The sequence below is a fragment of the Pelophylax lessonae genome (assembly GCF_965119305.1).
Source record: "Pelophylax lessonae genome assembly, chromosome: 1".
Lineage (NCBI taxonomy): Eukaryota > Metazoa > Chordata > Amphibia > Anura > Ranidae > Pelophylax > Pelophylax lessonae.
This window is the reverse complement of record NC_138768.1, coordinates 872,706,021-872,729,115: the sequence shown is the minus strand read 5'-3', so window position 1 is coordinate 872,729,115 and position 23,095 is coordinate 872,706,021. Positions and strand designations below refer to the sequence as shown.

At 41.7% G+C, this 23,095-nt stretch overlaps 1 pseudogene across 1 annotated transcript; it reads left to right on the top strand.

The window, feature by feature from the left end:
* Window positions 1–1,740: 1,740 nt before the first annotated feature.
* LOC309544350 lies at window positions 1,741–2,368 on the top strand (annotated as a pseudogene). The gene has a single exon. The product of its transcript is annotated as an uncharacterized misc_RNA (transcript).
* Window positions 2,369–23,095: the final 20,727 nt, after the last annotated feature.

Sequence of the window (23,095 nt, the reverse complement as noted above, 5' to 3'; positions counted from 1 at the left end):
ATTCACAAAGGAAGTGGAGGAACTGGGGAACAAAGTGCATGGCGCAAGCCAGCCATTGGAACGTAAGAATTGAGAAGCATGCAGTATTCTACTCTGTTTTTGATACAAAAATATTTCCTAAAGTATAAGGAAAAACTGTGGCCATATATAAAAGCTCCATTCATTCTTTATTGTATGTATTTTGGGTGTCTAATATGGCATTGGTAGCTATAATTGGGCGTTGAGCGCACTTCTACAAGTCATAGATATAGGGTGCTGCCTACACTTAAGCCCCATTCACACCTCAGCGTTTTGTAGCTTGAAGCTCGAAGCTCCAAAATTCTGGAAAAGAAAAAATAATTTATTCTCTATGTAGTTAGTTCACATCTCCAAGTCGCCTGAAGCCAAATGCCTGAAGGCTGCATTCACACCTGAGCATAGAGTCTTTGTGCGTATTTATGAGAGACTCTGGCGCGTTTTCATGTACGCTTCATGCAGCGTTTTTGCTCTTGGGCGTTTTTTTTTATTAGCCAATAGATAAAAGATAATCTGTTTCATCATTTGTTGCTATGTTTTTCATTCACTTCCTGGGTCAAATCTCTTCTTCTTCCAAGTGTTCATTGTTCTTTCTGGACTTTGCTGTGTTGTGTGGTGTTTCATGCTCTGCAAACGTGAGCGATGATGAGATTGCATGAGTTATGGCAGCATCCGCTGTCACGTCATATTTCTTTCAAGCAGAGAGTGAGGCAACGGAGATACTGGATCTATCCAGTAATCACCGATCGAGAAACTAGAGGCCAGTTCTGGGTCATGTACAGTGACCTACGTGCTCATGAAGATAAATTTTTTGAGTACACCAGGATGTTCATAAAAAGGTAAGTCAAACGTCTATTAATACTTTTGAATTATGATTGTTATCGTGGTTGCTTTCTTATCATGTCTATTAATACTCTCTTCTTTTTTGATACAATTTCGACGATTTGCTGGGTTTGCTCGTCCTCGTTTGCAGCGAATGGACCTACTTCCGAAATAGTATATATCCTGTTGAACGACTAACCATCACACTGAGGTAAAGGAATTAGCTTGTTTCAATGCATATTCATAATCTAAACACCAAACACACATTTCTAAATTCATAAAAAAAAATGTTATATAGATGTATGAAAGAGCGTTTTTGCCAGACCAATCGGTTAACTTTCGATTGAGCTGTGGATGTAGTGTATCCAGAATTCTTCAAAGCATTTGACAAAGTACCCCATCAATGCTTAATTTGCAAAATTAGGTCTGTTGACATTGACCATTGGCATTGTACCAGTATATAAAACTGGTACATGAGCCTGACCAAAGGGGCGATGATAAATAGTGTATCTTTGGAACGGTATGGAGTTTTTTTGGGACTTTCTGGTTGACTGGTTCATAAGTGACATAAAGGTTGCTATAAATAGATTAAACTCATTTTTTGCGTTACTTTTAAAAATATATGTATATAACCTATATTTTTTTTTGTAGTTGCCTAGCAACCGGACAATCACTGGTTGGTCTACACTGTGCTTTTCTATTGGAAAAAATCAACCGCCAGTTATATAATCCGGGACACAAGTGCTTCAATTTGGGTTGTCTTGAAAGATGTTGTTTTAAAAAAGCCAACAACAGAAGAATGGTCAGCAATTTCTGAGCTTTTCCTACAGCGCTGCAATTTTCCTAACGATTGATTTAACGATTGGCACAACTGATGGGAAGCACATCAGGATTGTGAAGCCAATGGGGAGCGGAAGTCGCTACTTCAATTACAAGAAGTATTTTTCATTTGTTTTAATGGCAGTGGCTGATGCTAACTATTGTTTTCATTATGTCGATATTGGGGCCTATGACAGCAACTCTGATTCTAGCATTTTTAGCCACACATTATTTAGCCAGTTGTTGCATTTGGATAGGCTTAGATGACCTTCCGTAAAATAGACCTCTCCCTGGAACAAATGGCCCTCCTATACCGAGTGTATTCGTGGGGAATGAAGCATTTCCTATGAGTGATATCCTGCTACGGCCATATTCTGGGCACAATCTAACTGTGCAGATGCAAGTTTTCAACTATAGGTTAACAAGAGCACATTGAGTGGTGTTATGTGCGTTCGGAATCTTGTTAAACAAATGGCGGTTTCTGCACACACCAATTGTCTTCAACATGCAAAACGCAATCTGTGCTGTGAAAGCTGCTTGTGCCCTACACAATTTTGTTAGGCAAGGGGATGGATTTCAGTTTGAGGACTCATTGCAACACACTATGGAAAGAGCTCACTGGACTGGAGTTGGTGGAACCAGACAAGGTATACACGTCATGGATATGTACGCTTCCTACTTCATGTCTCCAGCAGGACAGGTCCCATGGTAGCTTGAGGCCATCGATTAATTGTACATTTTGACAAATAAAGATTTTTTAATGTGTTATTGGCTACCAAAATTATATTCTTAGCTTCTCTGAATTATAAAAAAAATGTAATGCTAAGAAACCTCTTTTTTTTTTTTTTTTTACTATATGTAACTTTACTTTATCTATGATATCCTATCCAAGGACTGCAGAGACTAAAAACATAAAAACACGTATGTTTGGGGCGAATAGACACGTACTTCAGAAGGGTAATCATCACACTGAGGTAAGTTGTGTCTAAACACAAAAGAACCCCTAATTAATGTTTGTGAAATGTAGAGTTAATAATCAAATAAACACAAATACACATGTTTCAGGTAATGATAAAGTTTTACTCTTTTTTTTCCTTTAAAAGGAGCAATTATTTCTATTTTTTTAAGAAAACTTTACAAACCACTTTCTGAAGAACCCATTTATAAAAAATTTCTTTTTTAGAACAGCATCTAGTCAGTGTTGGCTGCACTCTATTGTTCCTAAGGTAATTGCACGCACACGAGCAACACGAGGGAAGACTATAATGACAAAATTTCACAGTATGTTGGACATTATAGCCACAAAAACATCAACGTTGTCTATAGGTGGTGAGGGGTAGCTGGTGAATGGCCAGGGTCATTTGGTGCTAGAACATTCATGGCCTGTGCATGATGCTGAGGGATGGAGGAGTGACTTGTGGGGTTATAAATTGGAGCAGTATTTATTTGCGAAATGGTGGTTGGAATTGAAGAAATGGATGGTAATAGTGGAAAAGGTTGGTGTTGGGAGGCTGTCTGGAAATATGATGTTGGCTGAGGAGGCGGTGGTGGTAGGGGTTGTGGTGGTGCTGCTATGGATTGTGCGTAAGTTGCATAAGGACCATATGGTGGTGGTCATTCAGAATTTCTGAATGAGGGGTTTTGGTCAGATGGCTGGATGAATGTGCTTCTGTACCTAATTATACCTGCCCACATCATAGGCTTTAGTTCAAGGGGAACTCTAGCCATTATGCCCTCTAGACATCGGCCAAAATATTGTTCCTCTGTCTGGTTTCCCATCATACGGTCAGCCATAGTGGACATAATGTCCAACATCCTGTTGCAATCCAGCGCTGTTATTCTCTCTCTAGTTGCACCTGTGCATGCATGTGGATAAGGTACATGTACACATGTGGTTGGCGTAGGGTTAGAATCCTCATCAGGAATTGGGGTTACAGATGAAGAAGTTGAAGATAGCATAGCTGTATCCTGGTTTAGTTGATCTCCATTGTTTTCCATGATGAGTTTCTTGTATAGCAGAGTCCTCCCTACTAGTTTCTGTACTGTATATGGAAATTTCTTGTTAGATCATCCCAAATATCTAATTATATAAAAGAGACATAATTGTAGACGCTAGCTTACCTCGCCGTAGTCATACAAAGCCTGAGAAACTCCATTTCCTTGGAATGCATGTATTCTGAGGGTGAACATGCTGCTGCTCCACTTCTGTACTCATGGACTAACCTAAGGGCACGTGAATAAGCATCCCGTAAGCCTTTCCACTTTATTTTCAGCAGTTTAACTGTGAAAAGAAAATAAATATTTGTCTTCCGTTCATTGACAGACACAGCTCCATAAACTTCACCATAGGGTTATGCTGCCCTTTACAGGAGTAGGACTAGGCAGACGACACAAAAGCTTGGCTACTGTCAAGGTCTTACCTTGCCCTCCTTTTTGCAGCCATCATGGACATGTGCAGACTGCTGCCTCTTATAAACTCTGATTGTATCATCACTTGCCTGCTGCCTGGGTGCTGCACAGTGATGATGCTGCACACCTGACTATATCTATCACCTGATGGGTTGCAGTCCTTGCCCTTTTGTTTGTGCTCCAAGGTGCTTCTCTGCTAGCAGTTGTCTGTTTTCCATGTATGACCTGGCTTGGCTGACAACTCTCCTGGCTCTCTACCGGCAGACGACCTGGCGTCGGCAAACTACCCGTTTCTGGACTCGACCCTGGCTTGGATGACTACCTGCTTCTGGACTTGACCTCGGCTTGTTTCTGCTCTCACTTCCTCACTCTTGCTGTGCCTTTATTGTTGCTTGCTCCATTAAACTGCTTTATTTTACCTGCATCCACATGTGGTCTGGTTTCCTGGCACCCTGAAAGATACGCCCCGTGGGCTGTCCTCAGCTAGCAAAATCCTCCTCTCTGCTTAGAGATACTCAGTTTTTTGTTTGCCTAGTTCAGGAGTAGGACCTAGTCTCCCAGCCGGGCCCTAGGTCCTAACATTTTTGTCTATCTTTTTGCTGTTTGTTTTTGGATCCTGTTTTTTTCCTGTGCAGATCTTATAGCAACTGCTAGTTTGAGCGACAGGCTGGACTATTGCAGTTCCAGTGGTCCCCTCAGCCCGGCCAGTGAGCTCGTGAAGACCGTAGCTCTGCTCTCGGTCAGCTGCGAAATAGCCCCTCTGGACAAGGGGCGGGGCCGCGGGGTAAACGTTGCATACGACCGGGTCTTGGTCTGAGTCGCAGCAGTATTTCTGGCCAACAGCTCCCCCACTTCAGTGGTGAGGATGTTTCTGTCGCTGGATCGGTAAATAAGGGCCCCCTCCTCTCCTTTCCTGGATATGGTGTGGGGCGCGGGTACTCCCTGGGGTGGTTGGTCCCTCCGGGGTTCTCTTTGATGCTGGAGGATGCAGCCAAGGCTGCTGCAGACATATCTGTTCCGTTTGTCCCCCAAAGGCCATCATGTGTGGTTATGGGTTTCCATCATCCACCCCTCCATTCTGTGCTCTTCATCCATCTAAATATATAAAGTTAAAGTGCATTTTCATCAGTTAAGGTGGCCACATGAGTATTGAAAATTTTGGGAAAGTAATGGATACCAAGTTTGAAGAGGGCATTTCCCAGAGTGGTGGGGTCCCCTCTGTTGACCAACATGCCTCCTGTGCTATATCATTCACCCATCCATTCTGTGCTCCCCATCCATGAGCTATAAAGATGTAGTAAATGTTCATTAGTAAAAAGGGGGCAACATCAGAATTGCCAATTTTGGAAGAGACATGGGCACCATGTTTGAAGAGGGCATTTTTCGATGGTTGTGGGATCCCCTTTGTTGATCAACATGCCTCCTGTGCTCTATGATCCACCCATCCATCCTGTGCTCTTCAGCCATCGAGATACAAAGCTGTAGTACATTTTCATCAGTAAAGACAGCCAACATCAGAATTGCAGAATTTAGGATAGAGATAAAAATCAAACTTTGAAGAGGGCATTGCAGGGAATAGGGCATTTCTTGATGGTGATGGGGTCCCCTTCTGTTGACCAACATGGCTCCTCTGCTCTATCATCAATTGAGCTATGAAGCTGTAATACATTTTCATCAGTAAAGACGGCCACATCAGAATTGCCGATTTTGGGAAAGAGATGGACATCAAGTTTGTAGAGGGCATTTCTCGGTGGTGGTGGTGGTGGTGGGGTCCTCTTTGTTAACCAGCATGTCTCCTGTGCTCTATTATTTAGCCATCCATCCATCCTGTGCTCATCAGCCATCAAGATATACAGCTGTAGGTCATTTTCATAACTAACGATGGCCACATAAGAATTGCTGACTTTGGGAAAGGGATGTGCATCAAGTTTGAAGAGGGCATTTATATCAGTGGTGGTGGAGTTTCCTTTGTTAACCAACATGACTCCTGTGCTCTATCATTTAGCCATCCATCAAAACTGTGCTCTTCATCCTTCAAGATATACAGCTGTAGTTCATTTTCATCAGTAAAGATGGCCACATCAGAATTGCAGACTTTGGGAAAGAAATGGGTATCAAGTTTGAAGAGGTTAGGAATGAGGGAATATCTTGATAGTGGTGGGGTCCCCTTTGTTAACCTACATGTCTCTTGTGTGTTATCATCCATCCATCCTGTGCTCTTCTTTATCCATTGAGTTATAAACCTGTAGTACATTTTGATCATTAAAGACATCAGAATTGCAGATTTTGGGAAAGAGATGGACAACCAAGTTGGACTAGGGTATTGCAGGGAAAAGGGCTTTTCTCAATAGTGGTGGGGTCCCCTTTGTTGACCACCATTCCTCCCTCCTGTGCTCTATCATTGAGCCATCCATCACAACATACAGCTCTAGTTCATTTTCATCAGTAAATACAGCCACATCAGAATTGCTGATTTTTGGAAGGAGATGGACATCAAGTTTGAAGAGGGCATTTCTCGGTGTTGGTGGGATCCCTTTTGTTGATCTACATGTCTCCTGTGCTCTATCATCCATCCATCGAGCTATACAGCTATAGTACACATTTTCATCAGTAAAGACAGCCACAAGAGAATTGCCAATTTTGGGAAAGAGATGGATACCACGTTTGAAGGGAGCATTGCAGGGAAGACAGCATTTCTCGATGGTTGTGGGATCCCCTTTGTTGATCAACGTGCCGCCTGTGTTCCATCATCCATCTATCCTATGCTCTTCATCCATCTAAATATATAAAGTTATAGTATGTTTTCATCAGTAAAGATGGCCACATGAGAATTGCCAATTTTGATGGTTGTGGGATCCCCTTTGTTGATTAACAATGCCTCCTGTACGCTACCATCCATCCATTCTGTGCTCTTCATCCATTGAGATATGAAGCTCTAGTACATTTTCTTCAGTAAAGATGACCACATCAGAATTGCAGATTTTGGGAAAGAGATGGACATCAAGTTTGAAGAGGCATTGCAGGGAAGAGGGCAGAGGCATTGCAGGGAAGAGGGCAGAGGCATTGCAGGGAAGAGGGCATTTCTCAATGGTGGTGGGGTCCCCTCTGTTGACCAACATGGCTCATGAGCTCTATCATCCATCCCTTCTGTGCTCTTCATCCATTGAGCTATAACGTTGTAGTACATTTTTATCTGTAAAAGACGGCCATGTCAGAATTGCCGATTTTGGGAAAGAGATGGACATCAAGTTTGAAGAGGCATTGCAGGGAAGAGGGCAGAGGAATTGCAGGGAAGAGGGCATTTCTCGATGGTGGTGGGGTCCCCTCTGTTAACCAACATGGCTCATGAGCTCTATCATCCATCCCTTCTGTGCTCTTCATCCATTGAGCTATAAAGCTGTGGTATATTTTTATCTGTAAAGACGGCCATGTCAGAATTGCCGATTTTGGGAAAGAGATGGACATCAAGTTTTAAGATGGTATAGCAGGGACAAGGGTATTCCTCAATGGTGGTGGGATCCCTTTTGTTAACCAACATGCATCCTGTGGTTTTCATCCACTGATATGTGTAGTACGTTTTTATCAGTAAAGCTGGCCACATGAGAATTGCTGATTTTGGGAAAGAGACAGACCCCAAGTTTGAAGAGGGCATTGCAGGGAAGAGGGCATTTCTCAATGATGGTTGGGTTCCCTCTGTTGACCAATATGTCTCCTGTGCTCCATCATCCATCCTGTTCTTTTCATCCATCGATGTATAAAGCTTTGTTACGTTTTCCTCAGTAAAAAAGGCCACATAAGAATTGCCGATTTTGGAAAAGAGACAGACATCAAGTTTGAAGAGATCATTTCTTGATGGTGGTGGGATCCTCTCTGTTGACCAACATGGCTCCTGTGCTCTCATTCACCCATCCACCCATCATGTGTTCTTCATTCATTGAGCTATAAAGCTGTAGTACATTTCATCAGTAAAGACGGCCAACATCAAAATTGCAGATTTTGGGAAAGAGATGGATATCAAGTTTGAAGAGGGCATTGCAGGGAAGAGGGCATTTCTCAATGGTGATGGGTTCCCCTTACTTTGACCAACATGGTTCCTCTTGCTCTATCATCCATCCTGTGCTCTTCATCCATTGAGCTATAAAGCTGTAGTACATTTTCATCAGTAAAGACAGCGAAAGAAATGGATATCAATTGGTGGGGTCCCCTTTGTTAACCAACATGCCTCCTATGCTCATTCAGCCAATCGTCTATCCTGTGATCTTCAGCCATTAAGATATACAGCTGTAGGTCATTTTCATAAGCAAAGACGGACATATAAAAATTCCCGATTTTGGGAACGTGATTGACACCATCTTTGAAGATGGCATCGCAGGGACCTCAGCTATGTATTGACATTCTTTTGGTGGTCTGTTACTCGCAATGCCAGTTTTTGGCTTGGACCATAACTTGGAAGATCTCATTTAAAATCCTCCTGCTAAAAATTGGGTGATTAGAGATATAAGCAGTCATCCATTTTTCAGTGATATCGACTGGGAAGAAATAAAGCAACTTAAAATGACCCCCCCCCCCAGTTTATATTAAAGTGATTTGGAAAAGAGATTATCAACATGATGACTTTCCTCCTTCAGCCTGAAGGGATGTGGCTGAGCATCATTCACTGTTCTCCAAGGTCTAAGAAGATTCATCAACAGACAGCAGGTACACAATGAAGTATGGTAATACAGGTAGGTTCAGTGTGTTGAAATTTTAAATAGGATGCGAAGAGAGATCAGATGAGTCCTAGGTTGTGACTCTCTTGGCTTAGGTGGGCTTAGTATCTAAAGCCTAAGCATAGCTGGATCACCACTCATATGTTTAAAATTCAAAATCTACGAAGTATGGATTCCATTAGGTGCCATTCAATGGGTCATTGGGGGTCCACCTAGGAAGCTGCATGGGTGTGGTGGCCGATATCAAGTGGTGGTTGGCGCTGGGAGGACCCTGATGGTAAAATTTCACTAAATGGTCAGACTGATTGACCACTGTTTTTTTTTTTGGCCATCACTCATCTATCTTTTGTCTAATCTTCTCAGATCCCAGCAGTGCGTTGGCGGCTGCCTTATAATCTTCTCAGATCCCAGCAGTGCAGTGGCGGCTGCCTCATAATCTTCTCAGATCCCAGCAGTGCAGTGGCGGCTGCCTCAAAGGCCACTTTTCATTGAGTTTTTCTTTTTTTTGGACCCGCAGTTGCCAGGCTACACACACCAATTACAAGCAACCTGAACCCTACTGGTGGATAGATCTTCATGTCAACCTCTTCTTTATGCTCAGTTCTGTCGAAAAAAACTTTTAGTCCTCTAACCTGAAGGTGACATTGTGCTGAAGCTGGAGCCCATTAAGGAATGATTGTCCCCTGATAAGGGTTCAGGAAGCCATCTAAGGGAGGATGGGAATACTATTGGATACCAAAATCCCACAAGAGGTGGCAAGAGGTGGGCTTGGGTGGCCATCATGGTTCAATATAAATAGTAGATTCTGCTTCATTCGGTGTGCCAGCAGTATGGGAGAAAGATCAGGACAGAGTAGGACCAGCATTAGGGAAAGGAACCCAACAAGAGACATTTCCCGCACTCAGAACATGAATTGGGACCATGAGTGGGAATTTCCTGATATTTTAGGAAGGTCTTTCTTTTTGAATAGAACATTTCCCTCCCAGTGTGAAGTCTCTGGTATTTAAGGTCTTCTTTCACAATAAAACATTTCCCGCACTTTGAATATAAGTAGGTACACTCCTCCCCCCCCCCCCCGTGTGACTTCTCTGATGTAGAACATAAGTAGGTACACCCCCCGTGTGACTTCTCTGATGTAGAACATAAGTAGGTACACCCCCCGTGTGACTTCTCTGATGTAGAACATAAGTAGGTACACCCCCCCCCCGTGTGACTTCTCTGATGTAGAACATAAGTATGTACACCCCCCCCCCGTGTGACTTCTCTGATGTAGAACATAAGTAGGTACACTCCCCCCCCCCCCCCCGTGTGACTTCTCTGATGTAGAACATAAGTAGGTACACTCCCCCCCGTGTGACCTCTCTGATGTAGAACATAAGTAGGTACACCCCCCCCCCCCCCGTGTGACTCCTCTGATGTAGAACATAAGTAGGTACACTCCCCCCCGTGTGACTTCTCTGATGTAGAACATAAGTAGGTACACCCCCCCCCCCCCCGTGCGACTTCTCTGATGTAGAACATAAGTAGGTACACCCCCCGTGTGACTTCTCTGATGTAGAACATAAGTAGGTACACCCCCCCCCCCCCCGTGTGACTTCTCTGATGTATAACAAGTCTTGTTTTCTAGGTAAAACATTTCCCGCACTCTGAACATGAATAAGGACACTTCTCGGTGTAAACTCCCCTTAAGGTCTTCTGACTAGAACATTTACCGCACTTAGGACATAAACAAGGACGCTTATTTGTGTGAGTTCTCTGGTGATTATGAAGTGTTTTTTTTTCCCCTCAGCAATACATTTCCCGCACTGTGAACATGACAAAGGATGCACGGCAGTGTGAATTCATCATATTTTAAGAAAAAGGTTTTTTTCTGAATAAAACATTTCCCGCAGTCAGAACATAAACAAGGACACACCCCACTATTAATTCCCCTAAGGTCTTCTTTCTGAATAGAAAATTTCCCGCACTTAGGACATGAATAAGGATGCTGATTTGTGTGAGTTCTCTGGTGATTATGAAGTGGGGGTTTTCTTCCCTCAGCAATACATTTCCCGCACTGTGAACATAAATAGGGACATGCAGTGTGAACTTACTGATTTCACCTAGGCCTTTTTGAATAAAACATTTCCCGCACTCAGGATATGAATAGGGACACTCACCAGTGTAAATTCTCTGGTATTTAGAGGTCTCCTTTCAGAAGAAAACATTTCCCTCACTTTAAACATAAATAGGTACGCTCCCCCATGGGACTTCTCTGATGTATAACCAGTCTTATTTTCTCAGTAAAACATTTCCCGCACTCAGAACATGAATAAGGACACTCCTCAGTGTAAACTCTCCTTAAGGTCTTTTTTCTGAATTCAACTTCTCCCACACTTAGGACATGAATAAGGAAGGTCATTAGTGTGAGTTCTTTGGTCTTTTTTAAGTTTTTATTTTTCTCAGCAATACATTTTCCGCACTCTGAATATGAAAAAAGATGCTCACCAGTGTGAATCATTTGATTTATGACTTCTCTGCTCTTTAAGAAGTGTACTTTCCTCAATGAAACCTTTCCCACACTTAGGATGTAGATATGGACACTCACCTGTGCGATTTCTGTAACGCACTAGGTTTTTTTTTTTTTTTTTCAGAAAAACATTTCCCGCACTCTGAACATGAATAAGGACACTCCTCAGTTTAAACTCCCCTTAAGGTCTTCTTTCTGAATAGAAAATTTCCCGCACCAGTTGTGATTATGAAGTGGGGAGGGTTTTCCCCCTCAGCACAACATTTACCGCACTCTGAACATGAAAAAAGGACGCTCACCAATGTGAATTTCCTGGTATTTAAGGTCTTCTTTCAGAGAAAAAGATTTCACGCACAATGAACATAAGTAGGAAAGCTCCCCCATGTGACTCCTGATTATTTTATCAGTTAAACATTTCCCACACTCTGAACGTGAAGAAGGAGTTCTCTGGTGATTATGAAGTGGGGTTATTTTTTCCTCCGCAATACATTTCCCGCACTCTGAACATGAAGAAGGATGCTCAATGTGAATTCTTTCATGTATGACCTCTTTGATGTTTTCGAAATCTCTATCAAGACAAAATTCTGTAGAACATCTCCATCAGTGCAGACGGTCCCGTTACAATCTGTGACTTTGGCCAAGGGACACCAAGTTAGAAAAGGTCACTGCCGGGACCCTCAGAGATCTTAGCAGGGCAGTTGTATAACATAGATGTGGATTGGTATTTTTTTAGTGTTGTGTGATGGCAACTGGAGAATCACCCATCCTTAGCCTGCCCATGGCTCTGTCCTTGGCTCTGTCCACGGCTCTGTCCACAGCTCTGTCCTCTGCTCTGTCCACGGCTCTGTCCACGGCTCTGTCCTCGGCTCTGTCCACGGCTCTGTCCTCGGCTCTGTCCACGGCTCTGTCCTCTGCTCTGTCCTCGGCTCTGTCCGTTTTTGGCTTAGACCAGAACTTGGAAGATCTCATTAAAAAGCCCTCTGAGTAAAAATCCCAAAGAACGTCTGCAGGTGAGCGGAGAAATATGGCAGTGATACCCTGAACAACAGTTCTTGACCCTGATCATGGGGAGAGGTGGCATGATCTTCCTGTGTGGAATCACAAGAATAGAGGACAACCCTCCTCCATATAGACCACTGATCTTCACTCCCTAGGTTTTCTTCTTCTGTAACTTCAACTTTGATGTCTTTCAGTTCTTGACCCCAATCATGGTGAGGGATGGTGTGATCTTCCTGTGTGGAATCCAGGGAATGGAGGACAACCATCCTCCATGGGCTGCTGGTCTTCACTCCCTATGTTTTCTGCTTCTGTAGCTTCAACTTTGATGTGATCTAGGGTGTGTGGAATCTCCGAAATACAGTGGAATGAGACATATTTCTGGTAGATTTCTGTTACTGGATCAATCCTGTGATGTCAGGGGCAGCTGATTCTTCAGCATGACAACTTAGTAGAGATCCTTGTGTCCTAAATACTCCCACTTATCCATAGAAAAATAGACAGTGATGCCCTCACACCGGTTTTTGACCCTGATCATGATGCGAGATGGCGGGATCTTGTGTGGAATCCCGGGAAAGGAGGACAACCATCCTCCATAGACTTTATAGACTGATCTTCACTCCCGATGGTTTCTTCTTCTGTATCCTTAACTTTGATGTCTTTCTCTTCTTGACCCCAATCATGGTGAGGGATGGTGTGATCTTGGTGTGTGGAATCTCGGAAATACAGTGGAATGGGACATATATCTGCTGGTTTTAGGTTACTGGATCCATCCTGTGATGTCAGGATAAGCTGATTCTTCAGCATGACGTCTTTGTAGAGATCTTTGTGTCCTAAATACTATCACCTTTCCATAGAGAAATAGACCGTGATACCCTCACACCTTATAGGAACCTCTCCTATGAGTAGCTAAAAAGTCTTATAGGTGAACTTACCTGAGTGATATAAACTCACCTGAGTGATATAAAAACTCACCTGAGTGATATAAACTCACCTGAGTGATATAAACTCACCTCAGTGATATAAAACTCACCTGAGTGACTTCTCACATAGCAAGTGTTGTTTTCTCAGTTAGCCCACCTGTCTTCTTTCTGAATAAAACATTTCCCACACTGTGAACATTAACTGGTAAGCTCGCCTGTGTGACTTATCTGCTGTATATACAATGTGTTATCTCAGTAAAACATTTCCCGCACACAGATCATCAATAAGCACTTTCCTCAGTGTGAATTCACTTACGGTCTTCTTTCTGAATTAAATTACATTTTCCCACACTTAGGACATGGATAAGGACGCTCATTTGCTCTAAAGAATATGAAGTGTTTTTTTTTTTTTTTGCCTCAGCAATACATTTCCCGCACTCTGAACATGACAAAACGATGCTCACTAGTGTGAATTCTCAGTTTTTTAAGAAGGTTTCTTTCTGGATAAAAGATTTCCCAAACTCAGAACATGAAAAAGGACACTCCCCAGTATGAACTCCCTTCTTTCTAAATATAACTTTTCCCGCACTCAGGACATGAATAAGTAAGGACATTTTTGAGAGTTCTCTGGTGTTTTTGACGTTTTTTCCCTTAGCAATACACTTCCCGCACTCTGAACATAAAAAAGGACACTATCCAATGTGCTTTCACTGTAATTGAAGGTTTTCTTTCAGAAAATAACATTTCCCGCACTCTGAACATGAATAAGGCCGCTCCCGATTGTAAATTCACTTGAATAAAACCTTTCCCTCACTTAAATACTTTAATTTGTGTGAGTTCTCTGGTGTGACGGGTTTTTTTTTTTTCTCAGCAATATATTTCCCGCACCACGCTCACAAAAGTGTGAATCATTTCATGTATGAATTTTCTGGTATTTATGACGTTTTCTTTCCCGCACCCTGGACATAGATATGGACACTCCTGTGTGAATTCTGTAATGTAGAACATTTCTTTTCTCATTAAAAGATTTCCCGCACTCAGAACATGAATAGGGACGCTCATCACTGTGAATTTACCATTATTTAGGAAAGGTCTTTCTGAATAAAGTTTCCCGCACTCTGAAGATAATTAGGTGGACTCATCAGAGGAACTTCATTGATCCGACACTCTGAACATAAATAAGGACGCTCCTCAGTGTGATTTGCCTTAAGGTCTTCTGTCTGAATAAAATATTTCCCGCACTTAGGACATAAATAAGGACGCTCATTTGTGGTGATTATGAAGTTTTTTTTTCCACAGCAATACATTTCCCGCACTCTGAACATGACAAAGGATGCTTTCCCCAGTGTGAATTCACCGTATTTTAAGAAAGTTCTTTCTCAGTAAAACATTTCCCACAGTCAGAACATTAATAAGGAAACTCCCCAGTATGAATTCCCCTAAAGTCTTCTTCCTGAATAGAACATTTTCCGCACTTAGGACATGAATAAGGACAGTCCTTTGTGTGAGTTCTCTGGTGATTTAGGAAGGTCTTCTTTTTGAATAAAATATTTCCCACACTCAGGATATTAATAGGAAAACTCATCAGAATAAAGTCTTTGGTATTTAAGGTCTTCTTGCATTATAAAACATTTCCATTATAAAACATTTCCCGCACTTTAAAACATTAGTAGGTACGCTCCCCCGTGTGACTTCCCTGATGTATAACAAGTGTTATTTTCTCAGTAAAACATTTCCCGCACTCAAAACATGAATAAGGACGCTTCCCAGTGTAAAACTCCCCTAAGGGTCTTCTGTCTGAATAAACATTTCCCAAGCCATGAATAAGGAAGGTCATTAAATTAGTTTTTTGGTGGGTTTTAATTTTTTTTTCCCCCTCAGCAATACATTTCCCACACTGAATATGAAAAAGGACACTCACCAGTGTGAATCATTTGATTTATGACCTCTCTGATGTTTAAGAAGTGTACTTTCCTCAATGAAACCTTTCCCGCACTTAGGATGTAGATATGGACACTCACCTGTGTAAATTCTGTAATGCACAAGGCTTTTTTTTCAAAAAAACATTTCCCGCACTCAGAACATAAATAGAAACACGCAGTGTGAATTTTCTGATACTTTAGGAAGGTCTTTTTTTAATAAAGCATTTCCCGCACTCGGGATATGAATAGGGACACCACTCACCAGTGTGAATTCTCTGGTATTTAAGGTCTTTTCAGAATAAAACATTTCCCGCACTTTGAACCGAAGTAGGTAAGCTCCCCCGTGTGACTTCTCCGATGTACAAGTCTTCTTTTCTCAGTAAAACATTTCCCGCTCTCTGAACATAAATAAGGACACTCCTCAGTATAAACTCCCCTTAGGGTCTTCTTTCTGAATAGAACAATTTTCCACACTTAGGACACGAATAAGGACGCTCATCAGTGTTGTTTTATTAGGACAGAAGACCTTAAGGCAAATATTTCCCGCACTTAGTACATAAATAAGGACGCTGATTTGTGTGAGTTCTCTGGTGTTTATGACGTTTGATTTTCCCCCAGCAATACATTTCCCGCACTCCGGTGTGAATGCACTGTATTTTAAGAAAGATTTCCTTCTGAATAAAACATTTCCCAGTCTTAACATGAATAAGGACACTCCCCACTATAAATTCCCTTAAGGTCTTCTTTCTTAATAGAACATTTCCCACACTTATGACATAAATAAGAACGCTCATTTGTGCGAGTTCTGTGGTGATTATGAAGTGTGTGTGGGGGGGGGTTTCACTAAGCAATACATTTCCCGCACTCTGAAAAATAACACTCACCATTGTGAACTCTCTGGTATTTAAGGTCTTTCAGAATAAAACATTTCCCGCACTCTGAACATGAATAAGGACACTGCCCAGTATAAATTCCCTTAAGGTTTTCTTTCTGAATAGAACATTACCCACACTTAGGACATGATTAAGGACGCTCATTTGTGTTGAGTTCTTTTGCGATTATGAAGTGGGTTTTTTTTCCCTCCGCAATACATTTCCCGCACTCTGAACATGAAGAACACTCCCCAATGAATTCTTTAATGTATGACCTCTTTGGGGTTTTCAAAATCTCCATTAAGATAGAATTCTGTAGAACATCTTCATCAGTGCAGACGGTCCTGTTACAATCTGTGACTTTGGCAAAGTGACACCAAGTTAGAAAAGGACGCTGCCGGGACCCTCAGAGATCTTAGCAGGGCAGTTGTAGAACGTAGATGTGGATTGGTATTCTTAAGTGTTGTGTGTGATGGCAACTAGAGAATCGCCCATCCTCTGCATGTCCTCTGCCCCGTCCTTTGTCCTCTGACCCGTCCTCGGCTCTGTCCGTTTTTGGCTTGGACCATAACTTGGAAGATCTCATTAAAAAGCCCTCTGAGTAAAAATCCCAAGAACGTCTGCAGATGAGATCTGAATCTCTTTGCACGTAAAGTACTCTTACAGGGTCAACATGCACAGAGATTCAATCTAAACATATTACAACCCAAATCTAAGAGATTAGAGGAAAAAGCTCTGGACACTCTTATTTCCCTGTTAGAAGAACAGGACAACCTAGATCTCGTCGATAGAATTGACTTGGAAGCTCTACTTCGTGAACATGGAGATACCACCAAATCCATTTCCCAAGATAGAGGAACCAAGTTCCATAAAAAAATCTACCAAATTTCCGTCTTTAAACTCCAATACCTATTTAGCTGCCTTTCTGATGCTAACTACAAATGAGATTAACAAACGCAAACCCTCACAATCCCAGTCAAATCTTAGCCCCCGGGAAAAAGTAGCAACCGATACACTATCCAAACAATTTCATCTGACAATAAAACCTTCAGACAAGGTAGGTCGGCCAGAAAGGTCCGGTAGCTGGGGAGGCATTGTGCGACTAGAGCGGCCCTTACTGGATAGCCTTAGGCGGCCGGGAGGCCAAGGCTCTGGTTGTTTATGCCTCGATCGGCTTTCCCTGGCCGACTTCTAGTGTGGGCGGAAGCGCCTCACATCGCTACCGGTAAGAAACAGGAAGTGCGTCATCACGCACGCCACAACCGGAAGTGCGTCATCACGCACCCGAAGCGGAAGTGCGTCATCTCGCACAGGAAGCGGAAGTGCGTCATCTCGCACCGGAAGTGGAAGTGCGCGATCGCACTCCGAGCAATATCGTGGACTATTTAAGAGCGTGCTGCACATGGGGGGCTTCGCCTTTGACAACGCCTCAGCAGGACGAAACGCGTCAGGCATGCCAGCCCCCATGCAGACATGCCTAACAGCCGCGGCCATCAATTTTATCTTATACATGCCTGTATCAAGCAATATCATGTGAGTGCTTTTACCTATTTCCTTTTAATAAATCTGTACATACTTCACTATGTGCGCCCCCATTTGTATTCTTGGAGGAACACCTATGTCTTACACCTGGGGTTTATGAGGTTGACTAAGTCCATGGTCCTGTCCGGATATCCTGCAGAGGATTGGAGGAAGATTGGGTGCTTTTTCTGTTCCTGGTGACCGTTTACATCACATGCCTGGTGGACCTTCCTTAACAGGGGGGTCTAAGTTTCTGGTAAGGAGACAACCATTTATTGCTTTTCACGTGGTGACTGCCAGGAGCCTTCTTTGCACAATTGGTGTTGGATTATATGCTTATACCTTCTACACCTGAATCAATCCTCCTATGTGGACTTTATGGACTCTGGTTTACTTTTTTCATGCTTAGAATTTGAACTTAGTGGCGCTTTACCTCTACTACATTACTTATGGTCTGATATACTACTGTACTGGCAGCCTTCCCAATTTAATTGTTTTTTTGAGCGCAGCTTTCTCCTTCTCCTTTTGAACATCGTAGTAATGACCAATGACCAATACAAGAATATGTACCTCAAAATTCTCAGCAATGCGAATTGGTATAAAAAGATTTCAAAACAAACAATTGATAAGTTCTACTTGGAATTCTACATATTTGTAGATAATGCTTAGTCATATAGCATTAATAAAGCCACATGGGATTATATTTGAATCAAATATCCCAAGATTCCCATCTTTTACAGTCTTCCAAAGGTTCACAAGAACAAACAGGATCCACCTGGCAGACCGTTTGTGTCTGGTAAAGTTAACATCACCGAAAACCTCAGTAAATATATAGATAGTAGACTCAATCCATTTGCCCACAGTTTACCCTCTTATATTAAGGATACCATTCACCTTCTTCAAATACTAGATGGCACATCTGTGCCCGTGGATGCCCTGCTGGTGGCAATCGATGTGGAACCTCTCTATAGCTCCATTCCCCACCAGCAGTGCATCTCAGTTATTGGACAAGTTGACACAATCCAATTCTGAGTCACCACAAACTCATACATTCGTTTTGCAGGCTTTGGAATACATATTGTTACATAATGCTTTTTCATTCAATGGCTCCCATTTCCTCAAGGTACAGGAAGTTGCGATGGGGACTTGCTGCGGCCGATCGTACGCCAACCTGTACCTGGGGGAATGGGAGCGTTCTTTCTTATTGGATTAACATATTACTCACTTTACACAACATATCTTATCCTGGCATCGTTACATCGATGACATCCTCATGGTGTGGACTGACACCAAGGAAGCACTCCTGGAGAGCGTCAAACACATGAATACCAATTCCTTTAACCTCAATTTCACCATGACATACAGTCGGCAGACCATCAACTTCCTGGATGTTACTATTGAGAAGGATCGTGAGGGCCATATTCAAACCACTCTTTTTTGGAAACGCACTGCAGCCAATACCATACTTTATGCAACAGGCTCCCATACACTACCACTAATAAGGTCCATAGCCTATGGTCAATATCTGCGCCTCCGCATAAACTGTTTAGAGGAATCTTCCTTCAGAGTTGAGGCAGATAATCTTAGAAGGAGACTACTGAAACGTGGATATTGCCACTCAAGTCTAAAAAAAGCATATTGCAGGGCCATTGTACCCACTAGACAAGAACTTTTATTCAATAAGAAAAAAGATGTCGCTCAAAAAGACTCTTTACAAAACCAAACACGTATCATTACCAAATTCACGGAACAGCACAAATCACTTATCGCAAAGCATGATCTCTTAAAGACGTTTTAGTCAGCAGCGAATTTGTAGGCGAGTTTAGATGTGATTCTTGCAGGAGACCAGGCACATACAGGTGTGGAGGTTGCAACCTGTGCCGTTACATGAACACCAATAACAACTTCAACCTACCCAATGGGAAACCTTACAGGTCTCTACATTTTGCCAACTGTAGGACCTCGGGGGTTGTCTATCTCCTCCTCTGCTCCTGTGGGTGCTTCTATGTCGGAAAAACCAAACAGGAATTCATTAAAATGGGCCCAACGTCATATCACCAGTATGCAGGACTGTAATCCGGACCTTCCACTTGGGAGACATGTCCGCCACACACATGATAGCCTATTTCCATATATACAATTCTCTATCCTGGACAGGGTGCACCCCAGTAGGAGACTGGGACAAATTACTTCTCCAAAAGGAATCAAAATGGATTGACACCCTGGGGGCCACCTTACCCCCAGGTTTGAATGATAGCCTTAGCTTCAAACCCTTCTTAGAAGGCTTTTCTTCAGGTGGATGGGACTAGCCAGGGCATCGCATCCATAATGACCCCAGTTTCTTTGTGTGACTTGAAGTTAAATTCAACTCCCCTCTCAGATTTCGATATTGCTCACCAATAATCGTTAGTTTCCATCTCCTTTTGGCAAACAGCCACTAGATCGACATTTCTTTTTTCAATATATCATCTGTATACTATAAATACAACTAATTATATCATAACTTGAATTTTAGTGGTGTGATCAATTATCATTCCCTACATCATAAATATACCCATAGGGACATTTATGGGTGGGGGCCCATATCATTGTCTAAATATAGCTGAATCATCGAAACATTCCTGCCAACTACTTGGCACCTCTCATGTCAGTGATAATAGAGCTCCTATCAAGAAAAACATATATTTCATTCATTTTCACCAACCCTTGGTAGGAGCCCGCAATTTAAATCTGAAGGGTAGACTCATTCTGTCCCATCCCTCATTGTCCTTACTTGCTAATACTGCAGATTTTTCCACCTGATTGTCCATGTCCATCTCTTCAGTAGAAGCTTTGCACCCCACAATAAGGGTTACAGCTTTATTCTTAGGTGTTCTTTATTTCCTTCGTATGTCATTTATGACTCTGTGATTTGGATTGGATTATGACATATTTTCTCTGTCCTATCCCATTATTTGAAATTGCCAATACTGTAAGCATTGCATCTGTTTTTTGCATAACATAAACTTACTTATTTACAGTCTCTCATTTCATTCCCCCCCGGCGCACTAAGGGGACGGACTATTCTCCGCCCCCCTTCGGCTGGCTGGTGCGTCCTCTGGTTGAGCGGGCAGCCCTCCTCCTTGCTGATCTTTCTGTGCGCCGGCGTGCAAGGAAGGCACGACGCGGCCCACCATCTCCTGTGGGTGGAGCTGTGCGCTCCAGACACGGGAGACCCGGCAGTCAGTGCAAAACTGCTAGAAAAAAGCAAGGCACGACGTGGCCCACCATCTCCTGTGGGTGGAGTTGTGCGCTCCAGACACGGGGGACCCTGCAGTCAGTGCAAAACTGCTAGAAAATAAGCTAGACAGTGGATTGGAGTCAGTGGACTACCGCTGCCGTAGTGCGCCACTCACTGCTGCAATAATTTTAAATCATTACTGCAGTAGTGATTTAAAATGATTGCAGTGAGCGAGTGCCCTACTGCAGAGGTAGTCCTCTGACACCAGTCCAATCCACGGTGTAGCTGTTGTGTTGTCTAGCTTTTTTTCTAGCAGTTTTACACTGACTGCACTGCAGTAGTGATTTAAAATGTTTGCAGTGATTCCACTACTGCAGCAGTGTATTATGCATTACTGCACAATCAGAATGATGTGAAACTTAATGTCCCTGCAACTGAAGTTTTCCTATCAGTTCTCATGCAGTTAAGATGTGAAGAACAAGCCCTTAATGTTAAAATTGTTAATAAATAAAGTTTTACATGTTCAGTAACAGATGTGTCGAAATTTGTGTTTATTTTGCAAAAGTTTAAATGTACAAAAATATTGGCCAATACCGATTCGTGATGGCCAAAATATCGGTATTGGTAACGATATCGGTCAATCACCAATATTTATATATATATATATATATATATATATATACACACACACACATACACCCCTTAAAATAAATTAAATAATAAACCAATATTGGCCAATACCGATATGCGATGGCCAAAATATCGGTATTGGTAACGATATCCGTCGATCACCAATATTATATATATATATATATATATATATATATATATATATATATAAATCTATATACACACACACATACACCCCTTAAAATAGATAGCCAATGAGTGAGTGAATTGTGAAACAAAAACTCATGTGCAAGACATTTCTATCTTCAAAGATCTAAAATTCAACAGAACAAAAAAGAAAAATTCCCTGAAAAAAAAAATTTCTGTAAAATCTCAAAGAAATCCTAAAAAACAACAAGCTTTTATCCACTGCACAGATCTAAAATTCAACAGAACGAAAAGAAAATTCACTAAGAATATTTGAAATATAGCAAGCATGTATCCAGTGAAAGTCCATGCACAGTGCTCCTATGATAAATAATCTGTGCTAATCCGGGACTCTTGTGCAATATATTTTGTTCTACACCCCAATGGGAATCCACTTACCAGACGGTGTGGTGTGGACCACTTAGCAGTATTGCATGTGGGTCTATAGTGCTTGATCTGGTAAGGGTTGGTGCTTCCTGTAGTCCCCCTAATGGTCGCCACTCAGGATAAAGGAAGACAGAGAAATCCGATGGTGTAATACGTTGATGTTTATTTAGAATTAAGAAGAATAGCACTTACAGAAGAAGTCCGATGTATGTTCGCAATTTCAATATCACTTTCCAATAGGCAGATACTGTGGAGGCTTGTATCCGTGTCCGCGGCGTGCGCACTTCCGTTTGTGCTCCACCCGGACCGGAAAGGACGTTACTGAAGACCGGAAATTGCGTCGATGCGTTTCACCCCTCCCAGTGGGCGCTATCACAGACAGAAATTTCCAGCTCTGCAGTAGTCCTATCACTAATTTCCTGTTGGGTGTACATGGCTTCACAAGCACCCAAATTGCTATATTTCCTTAAGCAGCCAACTTCCTGGGGATATATACTGCCCAAGAATGTTTCCATCAAACCACCTCCTAAGATATTTTTTTTTTTTTTTTTTGGTTTGTACAAATTTCAGGTCATAATCTCAAGTGATATATTTATTCCCTGACTACACATAAAACCTATAGAGTGCTGCCCATTGGAAAGGAGGGAATATGAAGAAGAGCATATCCCAAAAGGAAGGAAAATGGATAAACTTGCTAAATACAATGAGCCCCAAGGGATTAAATATAGAACTAGACCTCAATTGTTTTATATCTAATTGGTAATTGTTTATCCCAATTTTCCTTATTCTTTATGTTATTTGGTTTTCATCTCTATTTATTTTTTATTTTTATTTCTATTTCTTATTATTTTTTTATTTTTATTTTTATTTCTTATTGTATTTTCAATTCTATTTCCTATTTTTATTTTAATTTCTATTTTTTATTTTTTATTTTCAATTCTATTTCTTATTTTTATTTTAATTTCTATTTTTTATTTTTATTTTCAATTCTATTTCTTATTTTTATTTTAATTTCTATTTTCATTTCTATTTTTATTATTTTAAATTTTTTACTTCATTTTATTTTATTATCATTTACATTTATATTAATTTTTCATTAGTTTTGGGGTTTAGACATAATTTTACGTTTATAATTTTCTTTTTAACCTTTTGATT